The following is a 19302-nucleotide window of genomic DNA, read 5'->3' as shown; positions in this document are numbered from 1 at the left end:
GTGTTTAGAACACGAACCGAACTGAAACACATATATTTTTATTTTTATTTTTTATTTTTAGAACCGAAACACATTTCACTTTGTAGCACTGTCGTTCAACTTCGTCCTCCTCCATAACGTGAAATCGCCCGCCGTCGTCAACTTCGTCCTCCTCGGCGACTCTGCCTCCGTCCTCCTCATCTACTCTGCCGCCGTCATCCGGTCCAAAGAGCTCACAAGTCACCATAGTCCGTCTCGAAGTGGTGTCACTAGATCAACGATTCAACCGGCAAAATTTCAAGTCTTCATTTGCATTTGTGTCTTTGGTAGATAACTTGATAAGTACATCAAGCAAAGATGCATACTTGCATCAAATCCGATAACTTTTAAGCAAATGATGGGACATCATGATGTAATTCCCGGGCAAATCCATGACAGAATCGGTAAAAAGCATGGTTTCGGAGCATCCTGACCCCCATTAAGCAGAAACGTGAGAATGGAGACGAGAGGCAATCAGAATCCCCGAATTCAGAGGCAATCAAAGGCGACGAAAACCGGGATACATGGGAAGCGTCAATTTAGATAAAACAAACAATAAGCACCAACCTTCGAATCAATTGTAACATCGTCAAATATTAGCTTGAACCCAAAAAGACCCGAAACCCGACCCGGCCCTGCCCGACCCGGTTTTTGCGTTTCGGATCATGTTCGGTTTGGGTCAAGAGTCCACATATCTTTTATGATTCGGGTTGAGTCGGGTAGCGTGGAGATTGGACCCAACTCGACCCATTGACACCCATAGGTGTAACTTAACCTTAATTTATAATAAAAATCTAAAATACGAACCCAAACCGACCTGACCCGAACCGGCCCGACCTGATCGTGCGACTATATCATGTTTAGGTCTTGTTTCGGGTTGGGCAAAGTACACATAATCATTGTTTTGGGTTGGGTCGGGTATCATGAAAATCCGACCCGACCCATTGACATCCTTGACGAATAGATGATACAGTGACATTAACGCAAAAAACGACTCCAAAGCATTCTAATCAAATATGAGAAAATAGTACTTTTACAGTTTATTTTCCGGTTCCGAGGAATCTGAATTACCGTACCAAAAGTACTTACCGTTTCCTTTGCACACTCATTCGCATTTTAGAGTACAAAAGTGAGGAGGCATCATCAGTCCGTATACACTAGGCCAAAAGAAAAGGTTTCAACATTAAACTCCAAGCTGATTTAACTCTTGAGGCAAAAATAGCTTGGAGTTAAAATACCAACTTGAGCAACAAACTCATCTGACCGCAAAATTGAGAACTAATGGCGGTGCATCACATGTCGATGAGATGTCACACCTCAACTATGTGAGTATAAAGGAAGTGACACGACCATCCTCCTAGCTAAAGGATGCAGCTTCATGCACATAATTAACATTTACATGTTATGAAAATATATATTCATCTATATATATTGATAAAACAACAAGCTGGTAACGTAACAAATACCTTTTAGAATATTATATACAACTATCTTAATTTATGCTAAAATTCAACTCCCAAAAATTTCCCCTAATACCGCTCTCATCCTATTCGCCGCTCGCTGTAGATAGCAGTGGCAAAATGGGTGGGTTGGGTTGGGTTTGGGTGGATCATAAATGAGTTCGACCCAAATCCACCCATTTAACTCATATTGATCAATTTATTTGTTAAACAAATTATATGACCCATATCCAACCCAATCCAGATCCAACGCAAACCCACCCACATAACTCACTCAAAAAAATAGAGAATAAGCCCATCATATCTCCAAAATCAAATAAATGGAAATAAAAAAAAATCTGCAAAATAAAAGAAATTCAAATTGCTCCAAGCTCAACCTAACGGAAACACCGTCCTCGTGCAATCCCCCAGCGATCGCTCCTCCCTCACTGTCGATGGCGAATATGTGGCTGGAGGCTGGAGCTAAGTTGGAGCAACAACAAAGTGGCTGCGGTCAAGGACAAGCCACTCCAGTTGCCTAGAACCAGGTCGGTCTTTGCGGCGGCGAAGTGGGGAGGTTGAGGACTCTACGATCGCCATTGGTGAAGCTCAATCCTACTAGTCTCGGGCGTTGACGTTGACGCCGGTCTCGAGGAGGTACTTGAGGCGGTCGATATCGCCGGCGTGAGAGGCCTCTAAGATGTCGCCGTTTGGGATCCTCTTGAGGATGATGGAGCAACCAAAGTTAGAGGGGTCGAGGTCAACGCCGTCCATGTTGGGGTCGAGCGTCCAAGAAGAGCGTCGAAGGAGGTGTTCATTTTTTCTTGGGTGGATGTTAATGGTGGTATTTGGATATGAGGAGAGAGAAGGAAGATGAGGAGGCAAAGGAGGAGGGAGAATTTGGACTTTTGGGGTTAGGTAGGATTATAAGAGGAATGGGCTGTAAAATGAAAATAGATTTGAAATGGGTGTATTCCCAACCCATTTAGACCCATATTTAATTAGGCATTTGTTTCTTGGATCCATTTAAACCCGTTTTTAACATTTTAGCCAACCCATTTATGACCTGACCTAAAGAAAGTGAGTTAAAGAATGGGTTTTGGACCCATTTTGACACATTTAGCTGTAAACCTAAAAAGTATTACGATGAATTGTCGAAGCTAACCAACACTCAATTAGTAATGCAAATTTCTTTTAAGCAGATAGAGTATATACTATGCACATTTATAGAAGGCACTAGAGAAATATATATTGAAATCTAGGCTCCGTTCGTTTGGCGGAAAATATTCTCCAGGAAAATATTTTCTGGGTTTTCCGGTGTTCGGGGGGCGGAAAATGTTTTCCGTGGGAAAATATTTTCCTTCCCCCCTCACAAAATAGCCTAAGTCTATGGAAAATGACTTCTGCTTCTTCAAAAGCGGAAATCATTTTCCGGAGCTTCTTCTTCTTCTTTTTCACTAAGGCCGCCGGCCGCCGACTGCAGGCCGCCGACCGCCGGCCGCCGACCGCAGCCGCCGACCGCCGGCCGCCGCCGGACGCCGCCAAACGCCGCGGACGCCGAACATTGGCTGTTGGTCGCCGGCCGCAGCCGCTGCTGCCGCCGGTCGCCGCCCGCCGGTCGCCGCCCGCCGGCCACCGGACGCCGGCAAAAAATATTTTCCGAAACTTTTTCATATTGGTCGCCGAACACCGGAAAATTATGTTCCGGGAAAATATTTTCCAGGAAAATGACTTCCGGGAAAATATTTTCCAAAAGGAGAATATTTTCCGCCAAACGAACGGAGCCCTAATGTATAATATACGTAAAAGATCAAAGATGAGTTATATTACTTTACAAAACTTTATACATATAAAAATACTCATTCAATTATGAATATCAAAGCAAACATCACTTGTTTGGGTTATGAAATGGAATTAAATTTACCAATTGTCAAGCTAATAATTTAGGTTTTAAATGGAAAAGAAAGACTTATGTCCAATTAAATGCATTTACTCGAAAGAAACCAGGGGTAGACTATCTAATTTGCTTCTTTTAATAACAAAAACAATTTTTTTCGACCCAAATAAAATTAACAATAGTCCAAATAGCTAAGCAGTTGATCTCATTGCCAACAAAATGAGGTTTGAAATGTTTATTAACTTTGAAGCATGATGTGATAGTACAATTTCATTAAATCATGTTAAAGAATGACCCGATTTAGATGACTTCTTTGCAAACCACACACACACGAAATCAAGACATCTCCTCTGGAAGTTTCAGTTGTGTTTGTCTTGGGATGCCAAGTTTGGCCAAAGGGTCAAACCATGTCAACATCCCGGTCATATAGTATACTAAAAGAACACTAAATGATATAGTCAAGATAAGCATTGGGCAAAGTCGTTTTCCATCCTTAGCATTACATCCAAGGTCACTTTAGTTTACTAAGACACTCAATGAAATTGTCAAGATAAGCATGAAGGAAAGTCGCTTTCAATCCTTAGCGTTAGATCCTCGGTCACTCGGAGTAGTTGGTAACGTAAGTTTGCCTGGTATTTTCAAAGGAGAATCAACCCTAACATGATTCACGCCTCGATGATGCGAGTGAGGACTAATGCTCATAAATAAGGCGAATTCACGATACTATATTCATACAAAGTCCCAAATTATCTTCGTTCAAGTTTAGGTCATAATTTGGAAAAAAGGCTAGGAAATTGTCATTTCGGTTCACTAAAATTGTTCTTGTGCCCATAAAATAGCTTAGTCTGCCGACATATCAAAAAGTAATTCAAACTCATTCGGACCATGAATAATATATTGGATGGAAAATCATGAATGGAGTATCGGACCAACCAACCAATTTATTAGTCGGAGGATAAAAAATATTAGGTTATTCGGAGATATCAATGTGATGTGTATGAAATTTTGTGAGACTACTGTCAATTGTTCTAAAAATTTATGTTATCAGATGAATATGTTGTTTATTTTTAAATATTCTAACTCATGATCTCTTACTCTGACATCATATAAGATTTTGTGGGACTATCACCAACTATTTTAAAAATTAAACTGTTAAATACAGATGTGATTTATTATTTAAATATTCTGAACATGTACTGTACATGAGCAAGACTTATCTTAGAGAGAGAGAGAGAGAGAGAGAGAGAGAGAGAGAGAGATGTCGGACTCTCTAGATAGATTTCGTTCGCTTTAAGACTAGAACTTCTATCACGATTCACGAGCAATGCACAAAGTGCTACATGAAAAGGACAAAGGGAATAGTTTAGTATCGTTCGAGAATGAGGCCTGCATAAGAGACCGAATTGATATTCTCAACCATTCCAAGTGAACAAGTTTTTTGAAATGAAACATTAGAGCATACTCTGCTCATGTAAATAAAACTTTATGCAAACAGTTTAATCACACTTAGATTTAAGGATTTTAAATATCGAATCTCTCACTAATCATCAAATCAAAAGTGAATAAGGTGCTTATGATGTTTTTTTTACACTGGCGGTATGTGCTAGATTTCCACGATAAGCTTACTTTTATGAGTACAAAATGATCTATTACAATGAAAGCAACCTTGTTTTATTCAACTTGCGTAAACCAGAAATTCTAAATATTCCAACCATTGTAGTCCCTTACATTAAGGCATATTATTCAAGATGTCCTCAATCAAACGACCCAAAGACAAGTAAGAAGAGCCGCCCTCAACCAATGCCTTCCTACTTTTCTCACTCACCTCCTTCACCTGTGACATCCTGAATTTCATCCATTTGGGATTTATGAAATATTTTGTTTTATGGATGTACTCGTAGTTAGTTCTCGCTCGGAACTGATCATTCCTGGGATACTAACCATTAGGGAAAGGCTAACTGGAGATTTAAATTCGTGCGACTAAGAGAAAATTCGATCGTGAATTGATTTTCGATCATAAAATCGCCGAGGTGACATTTTGAGCCATTGTAGGCCAATCCAAGGATAGCTAGGGGTCAGTTCGCCACTGTCATAGTAGTGGATCGCGGGTGATTCTGCTGGACCACGAAATGAATTGACGAACGATCCTGAACCTATACCAAATGATTGTGCCCCTTGGATCTAGTGATTGATCCTCGCGATTTAAATGACAACCGAAGTCGTCACGAGCTGAATGAATCTGCACGTGACTTGATTTATTATCAGTCACAGGTCGAATATGCGAATTTCCCCAAAAAGCCACCCGTTAGTTTGATAAACGCTCGAGTTGCGTTTAATAAAATTTAATTATGTAATTGAGCCCAATTTGGACATCGGAAAATTTGGAAGTCACAACGGGACGTTAGGACGACGTTGTGGTTGGGACATGCAATTTTGGAATGTCCCAAATCCTTCAGAAAAATTCAATTTCGGCAAGAAAATGGAAAAGTGACCGTTTTACCCGTAGAAAGTTATAAAGGGCATGTTTTAAGAGGGAGGGGAATTTTAGTCATTTTGCCCTAACTTTTTGATTGGACATTTTTGCTCTTGGAATTTTATGAAATTCCCAAATTGCCCTTGGATATTTTGGGTAAGATTCGATCTCGGCCGTCGGTTCCAAGATAAGATCGAATCTGGGCCGTCGATTTGGATTGAGAGACAAGGGCATGATTGTCATTTGCCACTTTGGTCAAAAGTTCACTCTTTAGTCCAAGACCTCACTCTCTCTCTCCTCACTCTCTCTCCATCTCTCTCGGCCATCTCCCTCTCCCCCTCACTGAACCGGCCGCCTCTCCCCTTGCGGTCGCCGCCGCCGTACGACCACCGCCCGTACGCCGACCGCCGCACCACCGTCGCCACCCCCACGCCGTCCCTCTCGATTTTCCCTCTCCCCCTTCCTCGTGGCCGTGAGTTGGGCGGCCAAGGAAGCCGCGTCGCCGCTCGCCGTGGTCGTCCGCCCAAGCCGCCAAGCCGCGCCACCGATTGCCGCCGCTTTCCGCTCTAGCCGCGTTAGTCTAAAGTTTGGTAAGTCGCGCTCTAAACCCTATTTAGGATGTCGGGTAACGAAGGATAAATTAGGGTGGATTCGGGTTTATTTAGGCGCGAATTTATACGATTTTAAGGAGCGGAATTATGTAGCGGGCCTTAGGAATTAAATTGGGAATTTTGGTGGAAATTTTGAGGTCAAAAGTGGGCTGTGATTGGCTGATCTAAGTGCTGTGATGCTCGGTTCGGTTCGCAAATTGGATACTTAGATCCGGCTCTGAATTTCGTGAAAATGTCGTGAAGGGCCGGAATTGATTTGACGCAGTTTGGACATGGAAAAATGCCAATTTGTATGTTGGTGGTGTGTTTGTGATGTGGTTGAATTGTAGTGGTGAATTTGGGTGCATTAATGTGCAATTGATTGATTTAAAAATGCTTGTTGTGTGCACGCTCGGACCAGATCGAATTAATTGTCAAATTGGCCATGTCGAATGCTTAGTGAGCACGAAAAATGTATGTGAATTGTTGCGTGCACGGGCCACGTATGATGGGCCAACTGATTGGCAAGTGAGTGTTGAGCATGTAAATGAGAAAAAGATTGTGTACGACGTGGCATGTGTGATTGTAGAAATCCCTGAGGCGGTATCACTACGCGGTGATGTTTCCGTCCTGAGGCGGTACTACTACGCGGGACGATGCCCGGTATTACTGGAGGACAGCCAACCTGAGGCGGTATCATTATGCGGGTTGTGTCGTAGGTGGTAGGTGTTGAGCCTGAGGCGGTACCACTACGCGGGCGAGATACACGGCCTGAGGCTATCATTACGCGGGCCCTGGAGTGTTGTGATGAGTTGGTCGCAGTGAACCTGAGGCGGTACCATTACGCGGGTCATTGGCGAGTGATGTGGGAAAGAATGTGATGAGGCAAGCGGGAATGCGTGAAATGCGATTTGAATATGCATGTGATTGCATATGGTGTGATTATGACTAACGTGCAGGTTGCATGCAGGATAGGCCAGGTAAGAATGAATGATGTGCCTGCTATGTGATGACTGGGTGTATGTGATTGTGCTTTGTGATTATCTAGAGGTACGTGATAGCCTAGGTGGGGTTTATGGGTGTACTTACTGAGATGTAATCTCATGGTTGTTTCAACCAATATTTTCAGAACCCCGACCTGAGCCATGAATCCGCCACCGCCGCCGCCTGAGCGTTTTGGAGTTCCGATGCACACCGAGCATAATGTAGTCGAGTTTCCTATAGATGACCAGACGACCTGGATTAAGCATACAACTATAGTATTTGTAGATATAGGATTACCCATGTGGGAGCCCCATACATACACCGCGAGGTTCTTCCGGGACGGGGTAGATGAGTTCAGTCCCGTCCGAGGTTTTGACGTCCCCTTTGATGGAGTTGGGGACTGGGACCCATCTGCTATACCACCTCCGGATGGCTAGTTGACTAGCTTGGAGACTAGTCTAGCGTAGTCAGGACTGCATCCTGCGTCAGCAGCGCCGGGGTCTTCGGGGGCCGAGGAGGAACCAGAGCCCGAAGGATCGCAAGCGAAGTACGATCCGATGGATGTGGATCTTGAGCCGATCCCAGAGGAAGAACCAGAAGGAGGGGGGCCCGAGGCGGAACCTGAGAACGAGCCTGCTGAGCCAGAAGAAGAACCGGTGTATATTCCCTCGTATGAGCAGTGGATTGACCCTGAGTTTGTACTAGAGTACGGGTCTGATGAGGAGATCGAGTCGGAGGAGCAGGTCGAGGCCCCAGCGGAGTAGGGTGACATAAATCACCCGATTGAGATTGAGGCTGAGCCGGAGTCCTCAGAAGAATAGACCGTCCAGGGGGATTTAGGTTCAGAGGACGAAGAAGCGGACTCGGAATGGACGCCGAGCAAAGGACGTAGGGGCTAGCGTAGGGGTGGAAATTGGACTTTTGGAGGTGTACCATTTTTTAGGATAGAACATCCAGGTCATCTGTCTTTTTTGATATCGGTGGTTGTAGTAAGGTGTGCACATGTATATTGGTGGTTCATAGTTTGGGGTGTTTGTATATGTGGTGGTTTTGTAAATTGTGAATATTGTATAAGTTGGAATGAGAAATGAATATGTGTATTCTCCCTGTTCTCCCCAGTTTTAAATTGTCCGGGTATTTGTGGTCTCCGCTGATTGTTTAAAATCTCTGAAAATTATAAGTGAGGTCGGCGATACCCTGGGATGTCGTATTAATCGACCAAGATGGATGTCATGCGCTCGATGGGGTTCGGGGTGTGACATCCTTGTTTGAATTGGTATCAGAGCATGGTCAGCTCGATCTAAACTGGTCGAAGTTGGAGTGATAAGGAGCAGAGACCCTGGGTAGTATTTTAGGGAGATTTTAGTGAGTTATAGGACGGAATAAGCTACACGTGCCTCCAGATTATTTGTTGTGACTGATTGAGTGACTTGATTGTGGTGATTCTTGAATTGCAGGTGTGTCTGGACCTGAGGTAAGTGTTCAGACCCTATTGATTATGGCATTGTGCTTGTAGGAATGGATTGCCTGCTGAGTGAATTTTTGCGTTAATTCACTGCCTAGGACTAGACTGATCTAGTTGGCCTAGGTTACTAATTCCTGAGTGGAATTATAGCAGGTAGGAGAGTGATAGGAAGCTGATACAATGAGCAGCGAAGGAAGAGGTGTGGGAAGAGTCCCAAGAAGGGGCGCAGGAAGAGGAACAAGAGGTGGAGGTCGTGCTCGAGCTAGAGCTGTAGAGGACCTCGGAATGGGTGTTAGAGCGATAGAAAACCCTGGAATCGATGTTGGAGCTGCAGTGGACCCTAGAGTCGATGTTAGACCTGCAGAGGATCCTAGAATGGAAGCGGTCATGAGGACCCTAGAGCAGATTGGTAATGTAATAGAACAGCAGACTCAAGAACGAGCTGCTACGATTGCCCGAGCTGCCGAGGCCGCTGCTGCTAATAATAATAATGGAAATCAAGGGCAGGGGCCAGTTAATGTGACTAGACCAATGCACCAACTAGTCGAGCAGTTTATGAAGCTAAAACCGCTTAAGTTTTCTGGGAAAGGTGACCCTGAGGCTGCACCTCGATGGGTAGAGGAACTTGAGAAAGCCTTTGAGGTGTTAGAGTGCACCGATAATGAGAAAGTAACCCTGGTAGTATACCAGTTGCAGGATAATGCGAATGATTGGTGGAAGGCCACCAGGGATAGGGTGTTTCCGGAAGGTATAGCTCGGAATTGGGCTGTTTTTATTGAGAGTTTTTATGAAAAGTATTTCTCGGCCAGTGCTAGGGAAAGAAAGCTAGCAGAGTTTATGAGACTCCGCTAAGGTCAGATGACGGTAGATCAATATGAGGCGGAATTTGCTAGATTGTCTAAGTTTGCGCCAAGAATGATAGAGCATCCCGATGACAAGGCGCGAAGGTTTCGAGATGGATTGAAAACTGATATCCGTAGCCAGTTGTTACTAGTGAATCTGAGGACATACGAGGAAATATTTGATAGAGCTCAAGTTCTAGAGCGAGATCAGGTGGATAGGCTGCCGCTTTTGGGTTGAGATTTGTCCAGGGTAGGGACAATCGCAATTTTGGGAAGAGGCCGATGTCGAGTAATAGACGTTTGGTCCCTCCTATTAGAAGGAATATCGGGAAGCCGGCCAGTAATCAGAATGGTCCATGTAGGGTATGTGGGGAAAGGCATGGAAATGGACCTTGTCCGACCCGGGACGGAGCATGTTTTGGGTGTGGCGGATTTGGTCATCATGTGAGGTATTGCCCCAATCTCAGGCAGAATAGGCCACCTGCGTTGCCGCCACCTCGGAACGGGAATCAGACTGGAGCGGCCTAGACAGCAAATCAGAATAGGCCACAGGCACAAGGACGAGTGTATGCCATGGCCAGAAGAGAGGCTGAGAACGCGCCAAGGGTTGTCACAGGTACGATTTCTCTGTGCAACCATGCTGCATATGCTTTATTTGACCCTGGGGCGTCACATTCTTTCATATCGAAGCAGTTTGTTGAGTTGATTGGAATAGAACCGCAATTGCTTGATGTTGTGTTATGCGTGACGACTCCCTTGAATGATAAGATGTTAGTATCAATGGGGTGTCCAGACTGTAAGATTGTGATTGGGGATAGGGAGGAAATGATTGATTTAGCGGTTCTAGCCATGTACGATTTCGATGTGATAGTGGGAATGGACTGGCTGTCTAAGCAGAGGGCCGTAATGGATTGCAGTAGCAGGGTGATCCAATTTAATCATGTTGGACATCCGGAATTCAAATTTGTGGGAAGTCGAGGAGGACCCTCAATTCCATGGATTTCGTCACTGGAAATGACGAAGTGGTTGAGTGAAGGGTGTCAAGGATTTCTAGCGGCTGTAGTTGATTCAACGGCTGAAGAGCCGAGGCTTGAGGATATAATGGTAGTGTGTGAGTATCCTGATGTGTTTCCTCAGGAGTTGCCAGGATTGCCGTCGGAAAGAGAAGTAGAGTTTGTAATCGAGTTGGCACCTGGAACTGAGCCAATCTCGAAGGCACCTTATAGAATGTCATTGTCGGAATTAAAGGAGTTAAAGGTGCAGATGCAAGAATTGTTAGACAAGGGATTTATTCATCCGAGTACGTCTCCGTGGGGAGCGCCGGTTTTATTTGTGAGAAAGAAAGATGGATCGTTGAGGTTATGCATCGATTATAGGCAGCTGAATCAGGTGATGATAAAAAATAAATATCCCTTACCGAGGATTGATGATTTATTTGATCAGTTACAAGGGGTTTCGGTATTCTCTAAAATTGATTTGAGAACGGGATATCATCAGTTGAGAATTAGGAAGGAGGACATACCAAATACAGCATTTAGGACGAGATATGGACATTACGAATTCACGGTAATGCCCTTTGGATTGACGAACGCCCCTGCTGCCTTTATGGATCTAATGAATCGGGTGTTTAAGGAATTCTTAGATCAGTTCGTGATCGTTTTTATAGATGACATATTGGTATATTCGAATAGCCTAGAGGAGCATAAATTTCATTTGAGTCGAGTGTTGCAGACTTTAAGAGAAAACGCACTGTATGCTAAGTTTAGCAAGTGCGAATTTTGGCTCAGTCGAGTAGTATTTCTCGGTCATGTGATTTCTGGGGAAGGAATTTCAGTGGACCCATCGAAAATTGAGGCAGTAATGAAATGGCCTAGACCGACGACGGTAACAGAGGTTAGAAGTTTCCTGGGTCTGGCAGGATATTATCGTCGTTTCGTGGAAGGGTTTTCGGCAATAGGGACGCCGTTGACCCATTTGTTGAAAAAGGAAACGAGGTTTGAATGGACCGACAAATGTGAAAGGAATTTTCAGGAATTAAAGCATAGATTGACAACGGCGCCGGTATTGACTATTCCATCAGGACCAGGAGGATACGAAATTTATAGTGATGCGTCGTTAAAAGGATTGGGGTGCGTACTCATGCAAAATGGACAAGTAGTGGCCTACGCGTCAAGGCAGTTAAGACCGCATGAGTTGAATTATCCGACGCATGACTTGGAATTAGCCGCAATAGTAATCGCCCTGAAGATTTGGCGACATTATTTATGCGGAGAGAAATTTCAGATCTATACAGACCATCAGAGCCTCAAATATTTGTTTTCTCAAAAGGAGTTAAACATGAGGCAGTGTCGGTGGATGGAGTTGCTGAAAGACTACGACTGTGATATATTATATCATCCCGGGAAGGCCAACCGGGTAGCCGATGCTTTGAGTCCGAAGTCGAGCATCGCCCATTTGATGGTCAAATAATGGACATTGTTAGCAAAAGTGCGATACTCGGAGTTTAGATTTGAAGTAAGTCAAGTCTCGAGCTTGCTGGCTACGCTTAGGATTGAACCGAAGATCCAGGCTAAGATTAAGACCTTGCAGTCTGTGGATAAGGAAATCCAAAAGATTCTAGAGATGGAGGAGGCCAAGAGAAAGCCGGACTTCCAGATATCCGAAGATGGGATACTGAAGTTCCGTGGACGTTTATGTGTGCCTGATGATGCGGAGCTTAAGGAAGAAATTTTAACAGAAGTGCATCGTAGCAGTTATAGTATCCACCCAGGCAGTACTAAAATGTATCAGAATTTGAGACAGTACTATTGGTGGAATGGTATGAAGGCAGATATCGCTAAGCACGTAGCTAAGTGCCTGACGTGTCAGCAAGTGAAAGCGTAACACTGTAAGCCTGGAGGATTGTTGCGACCATTGGAAATCCCAGAATGGAAATGGGAGCATATAACTATGGACTTTGTGATGGGGTTGCCAAGGAGCCAAAGAGGCCGTGATACTATTTGGGTGATTGTCGACAGGTTGACCAAGTCGGCACACTTTTTGGCTGTGCGAAAGGATTTCGCGTTAGACCGGTATGCTGAATTGTATGTGCAGCAGATAGTTCGATTGCATGGGGTGCCAGTGACTATTACCTCAGATCGTGATCCTAGATTTACCGCCAATTTTTGGAAAAGTCTGCAGACGGCATTAGGATCCAAGTTGCAGTTTAGCACAGCTTACCATCCTCAGACAGATGGCCAGTCTGAAAGGACAATTTAGACTTTAGAGGATATGCTTCGGGCATGTGTGCTGGATTTTCAGGGTAAGTGGGAAGAGCAACTGCCCTTAGTGGAATTCGCTTATAATAATAGTTTTCAGCAGAGCATATGAATGGCGCCCTTTGAAGCGCTTTATGGCAGGGCTTGTAGGACGCCCATGTGCTGGGACGAGGTAGGAGAAAGAAGTATAACTGGGCCAGAGTTAGTCGAACAATCGATTGAGGCGGTTAAGGTAATTCGTGGAAGGCTGAAAACAGCTCAAAGCCGTCAGAAAAGTTATGCAGACAAAAGGCGAAGGCCTTTAGAGTTTCAAGTGGGGGATCACGTATTTCTTAAGGTGTCGCCCATGAGAGGACTATCCAGGTTCGGTAAGAAAGGGAAGCTGAGTCCGCGGTACGTGAGACCTTTTGAGGTTTTAGAAAAGATCAGGGATTTAGCGTATCGCCTTGCGCTTCCACCGAATTTGTCGCAAGTGCATAATGTGTTCCACGTATCAATGTTGAGGAAATATGAACCGGACCCAACTCATGTGTTAAATTATGAGGAGATAGAAGTTGATGACAAGGTGTCCTATGTTGAGAGACCGGTAAGAATCGAAGATCGGAAGGAGCGAGTTTTGAGAAACAAGATGATCCCGATGGTCAAGGTTATTTGGGAGCACCACGGGACTGAAGGCGCAACTTGGGAAAGTGAAGAGATGATGCAACGTCAATACCCCCAGTTGTTTGAATAGTGGTAGGATTTGTAAATTTCGAGGACGAAATTTTCGTAAAGGGGGAAAAGTTGTGACATCCTGAATTTCATCCATTTGGGATATATGAAATATTTAGTTTTATGGATGTACTCGTAGTTAGTTCTTGCCCGGAACTGATCATTCCTAGGATACTAATCATTAGGGAAAGGCTAACTGGAGATTTAAATTCGTGCGACTAAGAGAAAATTCGATCGTGAATTGATTTTCGATTATAAAATCGCCGAGGTGACATTTTGAGCCATTGTAGGCCAATCGAAGGATAGCTAAGGGTCAGTTCGCCACGGTCATAGTAGTGGATCGCGGGTGATTCCACTGGACCACGAAATGAATTGACGAACGATCCTGAACCTATACCAAACGATTGTGCCCCTCGGATCTAGTGATTGATCCTCGCGATTTAAATGACAACCGAAGTCGTCACGAGCTGAATGAATCTGCACGTGACTTGATTTATTATCAGTCACAGGTCGAATATGCGAATTTCCCCAAAAAGCCACCCGTTAGTTTGAGAAACGCTCGAGTTGCGTTTAATAAAATTTAATTATGTAATTGAGCCCAATTTGGACATCGGAAAATTTGGAAGTCACAACGGGACATTAGGACGATGTTGCGGTTGGGACGTGCAATTTTGGAATGTCCCGAATCCTTCAGAAAAATTCAATTTCGGCAAGAAAATGGAAAAGTGACCGTTTTACCCTTAGAAAGTTATAAAGGGCATGTTTTAAGAGGGAGGGGAATTTTGGTCATTTTGCCCTAACTTTTTTGTTGGACATTTTTGCCCTTGGAATTTTATGAAATTCCCAAATTGCCCTTGGATATTTTGGGTAAGATTCGATCTCGGCCGTCAGTTCCAAGATAAGATCGAATCTGGGCCGTCGATTTGGATTGAGAGACAAGGGCATGATTGTCATTTGCCACTTTGGTCAAAAGTTCACTATTTAGTCCAAGACCTCACTCTCTCTCCATCTCTCTCGGCCATCTCCCTCTCCCCCTCACCGAACCGGCCGCCTCTCCCCTTGCCGTCGCCACCGCCGTACGGCCACCGCCTGTACGCCGACCGCCGCACCACCGTCGCCACCCCCACGCCGTCCCTCTCGGTTTTCCCTCTCCCCCCTCCTCGTGACCGTGAGTTGGGCAGCCAAGGAAGCCGCGCCGCCACTCGCCGTAGCCGTCCGCCCAAGCCTTCAAGCCGCGCCGCCGATTGCCGCCGCTTTCCGCTCTAGCCGCGTTAGTCTAGAGTTTGGTAAGTTGCGCTCTAAACCCTATTTAGGACGTCGGGTAACGAAGGATAAATTAGGGTGGATTCGGGTTTATTTAGGCGCGGATTTATACGATTTTAAGGAGCGGAATTATGTGGCGGGCCTTAGAAATTAAATTGGGAATTTTGGTGGAAATTTTGAGGTCAAAAGTGGACTGTGATTGGCTGATCTAAGTGCTGTGATGCTCGGTTCGGTTCGTAAATTGGATACTTAGATTCGGCTCTGAATTTCGAGAAAATATCGTGAAGGGCCGGAATTGATTTGATGCAGTTTGGATATGGAAAAATGCCAATTTGTATGTTGGTGGTGTGTTTGTGATGTGGTTGAATTGTAGTGGTGAAATTGAGTGCATTAATGTGCAATTGATTGGTTTAAAAATGCTTGTTGTGTGCACGCTCAGGCCAGATCGAATTAATTGTCAAATTGGCCATGTCGAATGCTTAGTGAGCACGAAAAATGTATGTGAATTGTTGCGTGCACGGGCCACGTGTGATGGGCCAACTGATTGGCAAGTGAGTGTTGAGCATGTAAATGAGAAAAAGATTGTGTACGACGTGGCATGTGTGATTGTAGAAATCCCTGAGGCGGTATCACTACGTGGGGATATTTTCGTCCCGAGGCGGTACTACTACGCGGGACGATGCCCGATATTACCGGAGGACAGCCAACCTGAGGCGGTACCATTATGCGGGTTGTGTCGTAGGTGGTAGGTGTTGAGCCTGAGGCGGTACCACTATGCGGGCGAGATACACGGCCTGAGGCTATCATTACGCGGGCCCTGGAGTGTTGTGATGAGTTGGTCGCAGTGAACCTGAGGCGGTACCATTACGCGGGTCACTGGCGAGTGATGTGGGAAAGAATGTAACGAGGCAAGCGGGAATGCGTGAAATGTGATTTGAATATGCATGTGATTGCATATGGTGTGATTATGACTAACGTGCAGGTTGCACGCAGGATAGGCCAGGTAAGAATGATTGATGTGCCTGCTATGTGATGACTGGGTGTATGTGATTGTGCTTTGTGATTGTCTGGAGGTACGTGATAGCCTAGGTGGATTTTAGGGGTGTACTTACTGAGATGTAATCTCATGGTTGTTTCAATCAATATTTTCAGGACCCCGACCTGAGCCATGAATCCGCCACCGCCGCCGCCTGAACGTTTTGGAGTTCCGATGCACACCGAGCATAATGTAGTCGAGTTTCCTATAGATGACCAGACGACCTGGATTAAGCATACAACTGTAGTATTTGTAGATATAGGATTACCCCTGTGGGAGCCCCCTACATACACCGCGTGGTTCTTCCGGGACGGGGTAGATGAGTTAGGTCCCGTCCGAGGTTTTGACGTCCCCTTTGATGGAGTTGGGGACTGGGACCCATCTGCTATACCACCTCCGGATGGCGAGTTGACTAGCTTGGAGACTAGTCTAGCGCAGTCAGGACTGCATCTTGCGTCAGCAGAGCCGGGGTCTTCGGGGGCCGAGCAAGAACTAGAGCCCGAAGGATCGCAAGCGGAGTACGATCCGATGGATGTGGATCTTGAGCCGATCCCAGAGGAAGAACCAGAAGGAGGGGGGCCCGAGGCGGAACCTGAGAACGAGCCTGCTGAGCCAGAAGAAGAACCGGTGTATATTCCCTCGTATGAGCAGTGGATTGACCCTGAGTTTGTACTAGAGTACGGGTCTGATGAGGAGACCGAGTCGGAGGAGCAGGTCGAGGCCCCAGCGGAGTCAGGTGACATAAATCACCCGATTGAGATTGAGGCTGAGCCGGAGTCCTCAGAGGAACAGACCGTCCAGGGGGATTCAGGTTCAGAGGACGAAGAAGCGGACTCGGAATGGATGCCGAGCAAAGGACGTAGGGGCTAGCGTAGGGGTGGAAATTGGACTTTTGGAGGTGTACCATTTTTTAGGATAGAACATCCAGGTCATTTGTCCTTTTTGATATCGGTGGTTGTAGTAAGGTATGCACATGTATATTGGTGGTTCATAGTTTGGGGTGTTTGTATATGTGGTGGTTTTGTAAATTGTGAATATTGTATAAGTTGGAATGAGAAATGAATATGTGTATTCTCCCTGTTCTCCCCAGTTTTAAATTGTTCGGGTATTTGTGATCTCCGCTGATTGTTTAAAATCTCTGAAAATTATAAGTGAGGTCGGCGATACCCTGGGATGTCGTATTAATCAACCAAGAAGAGTGTCATGCGCTCGATGGGGTTCGGGGTGTGACATCACCTTCTTCCGCCTCTCGCCACCGACGTCCTCTATTAACTTCCTTATTCCGCCCTCTATTTCCTCTGCCATCACCACAAAGTCGCTCTCCATCGTGAAATCCCTCCTGTAGTCCATCCTGATCTCCACTGCGAGGCCCAGCTCCACCACCAGCTCGAACGCATTGAACTGTTGCTCCACGTATAGGGGCCATGTGGCCATTGCCACACCAAACCATATGCTCTCAAGGGTGGAGTTCCATTCGCAGTGCGACACGAACCCCCAATCGCCGGGTGTGCCAGGATCGCAGCTGCGGGGCCCCCAATCACTTTCCCAACAAGCGTCCGATCCAAGAACCCCTCGGGCAAGAGCTCATGGGTCCGTGTAATCACTCGGAAACATCTTGCCCTTTGGTGGCGGTCGCCGTAGGGACCACGAGAAATGGGTGCCCGCTCCGCTCCATACAGGCCATTTCCTTCACTGGTTCTCACGGAAGCTCCCCACGCTCCCGAAGCACAAGAAAACCACCGATGAAGGCGGTTGCTCGTCGAGCCACTCCATGATGCCATCGCCTCGGCGGCCACCGTCAGCCTTCTCTTTAGTCTCCCCCTTCATATCGAGTATGGGCCCCACGGGGTACACTGCAGGCGCCCCGAGGCCCGCCAAGGACCCCAGTGCATGTGATTCAAGCTCGTCGAACGTATTGATGATAATTCCCTTCATCGCTCTTATGCTCTTGGCATTCCCTTCATCGCTCGTCGAACGTATTGTTGTGGTTGGAAAAGATGGTGATGAAGCTCGAGGCTTCTTGTGTTGCTTATGACTTGGGTTGGGTTTGTGAGGTGGGGAAGACTCCTGGTTAAATACGTCTTCTCGCGGCATTTTTGTCATTCTTTAATTTGCGTTGTTTGATTTTATTAATTCCATCTGGCGAGACATTTTTTATTCTTTATTTGTATGGAACTAGAAAGAAGATAAAGTAGAGAGATGCTTGGACAGCAAGAAGGGAAAAGGCGTCATGGCTTTGCTGGTTGCGGTCAACTTGAGGCGTTGTTCGACTCCGGACAGTACTTAGCGAAAAAGGGACCGAAGGATTTTTCAACAACCATCATATTATTGGCAAGACTCGATCCATTGTAGAACGGGTCAATCTCGATCGACTATGACTCCAACATCTATGTATAATTTCTCATCAATCTAAGGTGATTGCGTTTGGTTTAGGAAATTAATTTGTAAAATGCCGTTTTAACTTTTTGTTAGAATTTTGACCCAAAAAAAAAAAATTTCATTAGAATATGTCACGAGTTTGAAACCGATAAGAATGTGCCGGTTGGACTTTGCTTCCCGTTCCCACACCGTGGGATAAATATACCTATTCACAAGGGTTTGTTTCATATATCTCCTTGGTTGAGAAGGAAGAGGGCACAAATCGAAGCCCGTTGTCGATGTGTGCCGCGAGTGTTCCAAGTGGCATGACAGCCGGACATCCAACTTGGAGCTTGTGGCTTGGTGGCGATCGTGAATTGCACCCAAGAGATGAGTGGTCAAGCCAATAAATCTTTAAATAAGATTTATAAATTTTTTTGTGAGATTGATAGATTGTTTCGTGAGAAATTATGTGAGGCTAAATATTGTATGAGTTGTTAGGTGTAATTAGGAGCTGGAAAACACAAAGAGTATTTGAGTGTGCACTACAAAAAAAGCCGGGTTTTGCCACGAATTTTGCCACAAAAAATTTCTACAAAATTCGTGGCAAAATGAATTTGCGACGAAATTGGCGACGGAAAAAAATTCGTCGCTAATAGGCCGTCGCAAAATTTTGCCACGGAAAATTCCAATTTTCGTGGCTAATTTGCGACGAAAAAATTCGTCGCAAAATTCGTCGCTAATTATCCGTGGCAAAATTCGTGGCTAATTTTGCAACGAAAAATAATTCGTCGCAAAATTCGTCGGTAAATATTCGTGGCAAAATTCGTGGCTAATTTGCCACGAATAATATTCGTGGCAAATATCCGTCGCTAATTTGCCACGAATAATATTCGTGGCCAATATCCGTCGCTAATTTGCCACGAATATTTTTCGTGGCAAATATCCGTGGCGAATTTTCCACGAGAT

At 45.3% G+C, this 19302-nt stretch overlaps 1 pseudogene; it reads right to left on the bottom strand.

Annotated features, from left to right (window-relative positions):
• Window positions 1–5003: 5003 nt before the first annotated feature.
• Window positions 5004–18069, bottom strand: LOC115677027 (UDP-glycosyltransferase 71A15-like; annotated as a pseudogene).
• Window positions 18070–19302: the final 1233 nt, after the last annotated feature.

The sequence above is a fragment of the Syzygium oleosum genome, unplaced genomic scaffold (genome assembly GCF_021117445.2).
Source record: "Syzygium oleosum isolate NSW1041296 unplaced genomic scaffold, Sole_v2.1 Sole_v2.12, whole genome shotgun sequence".
NCBI lineage: Eukaryota > Viridiplantae > Streptophyta > Magnoliopsida > Myrtales > Myrtaceae > Syzygium > Syzygium oleosum.
This window is presented reverse-complemented; position numbering and strand designations above follow the sequence as displayed.